Source organism: Fukomys damarensis, unplaced genomic scaffold (genome assembly GCF_012274545.1).
Source record: "Fukomys damarensis isolate Sample0158 unplaced genomic scaffold, DMR_v1.0_HiC HiC_scaffold_2, whole genome shotgun sequence".
Classification (NCBI taxonomy): Eukaryota; Metazoa; Chordata; class Mammalia; order Rodentia; family Bathyergidae; genus Fukomys; species Fukomys damarensis.
Window position 1 is genome coordinate 18,766,298 of NW_022900914.1, and position 1,979 is coordinate 18,768,276.

Here is a 1,979-nt window from a genome sequence, read left to right on the forward strand (position 1 = left end):
GGAAGGTCCTGGATTCAGTCCCTAGTGTTACCAGACCCCCCCACATAAGAGTTCAAAATGTCTTCAAGACCAGTCTCACATGAAATTAAAGATCAGTTTCATGCTTGTTTCTTATAGGTGACCTCTTTGCTATGCTACTTTGTTCTTTTGTTGTTTGTTTGGTTGGTTGGGTTTTTTCTTGATACCGGGGATCAAACTCAGGACCTTGTGGCTTTCAAGGCGGGTGTGGTGCCACTGAGCTAAAATCCCCGGCCCCTTCTGCTACTTTGTTTTGACATTAACATTTTTCTGAAAATATTTTTCCACTTTGTGGATAATAAAATACATCCAGAGGAACTGAGGGTTAAAACTATGAATAACCTTTATCTTACGTGTTTTAGAGGTTATCATACTGTCTAGGTTCAAACTCTATCCTAAACCAAGAAATCAAACTGTCACTTACTAGCTCCCTGTAAACACTGTTTTTATAGTCCAGATGAATAAAATACTTAATAAATTTTAATGCACATTTAATAACATTGAAGGGTAATTTTTTTTTGATACCAGGGATTACACTCAGGTCCTTGTGCTCGAGAAGCAGGTGGCCGAAGGGTAATACATATATATATATATATTTTTTTTTTGTTTTGTTTTGTTTTGTTTTGTTTTGTTTTTTTGTTTTTTGTTTTTTGTTTTTTGAGACAGGGTCTCACTATGTAGTTGAGACTGACCTGGAACTCACTATGTAGTTCACGCTAGTCTTGAACTCACAGGGATCCTCCTGCCTCAGCCTCTCAAGTGCTTGGATATAGGCATGTGCCTCCACGCCCAGCAACCAAAGGGTAATATTACTGGAAATGAGTAATGACATCACTTTCTTTTCTAGATGGAGAAGTCACCTCCCAAGACAACCCTGTTGATTAACTACTCTCCACTGACACTGGACACACTGAATTAATCGTCTAAGAGTCCTATGCCAGTGGCTGTGCCCAGCAACATCTGTTCAATGCTAACCAGTCCTGGTCAAGAAATAATGCCATAGCGTTCTAGTTCTACCTAGAATCTTAGTGGCATAAAACAATAATAGACACTCTTACACATTTTCCGTGAGTCATGAATTCAGGAGGGTGGGACCCTTGAGGTGTCACCTGAGGCTGTGGTCACCTGAAGGTGTGGCCAGGGCTGTAAGATGGCTGCTGCGGCTGGTGAGTTGGTGCATGGTTGGTTGGTAGGAGCCTCGGTTCTCTGTCACATCAAAGTCCCACATTTTGGCCTTTTGGATTTCCAGGCAGTTCTTCTGTTTTCCCTAGGTCACAACCTTTGCTCACGTAGCCAGATGTATTGAGGAAAACGCAAAACAGAAGAGACTATGATAGAAATAAATGATCTTAGATGACCGCAAAGAAGGTGGAAAACAGGGTTAAGAGACACAAGGTCAGTACAAGTGGCCCAACATCTGACTCATATGTGTTTTGCAAGAGAAAACAGAGAAAAGACAATCATAAAAAATAATCTAAATATATTTTAGCATTGGCGATCATGAAGGGTGGAAGAGAGGAAGCAAGTAAGCTTACAAGTAGATTAATGTAAAAATTTTTGAACTCTAAGGTAGAGAAGTGTTGTAGGATCATTGAGTGAAGGGTAAAAAAAAAGTATAGCAAAGACAGGTCACCTGTAAGAAATGAGAGTGACACTCATCTTTAGCAGATTAGATCCTAGAACATTATGGACCAATGCTTTCAAAATTATGATGGAAAGCACAAGGTCCTGAGTTCGATCCCTGGTACCCAAAACAAAACAAAATTATGAGGAGCTGGGCGTGCCATTGCCTGCCTGTAATCCCAGCACTCAAGAAGCCGAGGAAGAAGGATCACTGTACGTTCGAGGCCAACCTGGGCTACCCAGTGTGTTCAAGACCAGCCCGAACTACCTGACGAGACCTCATCTCAAAAAACCACAAAGAAGAAGAAACAAGAAAAATGAAACAAAACTTTTTTTTT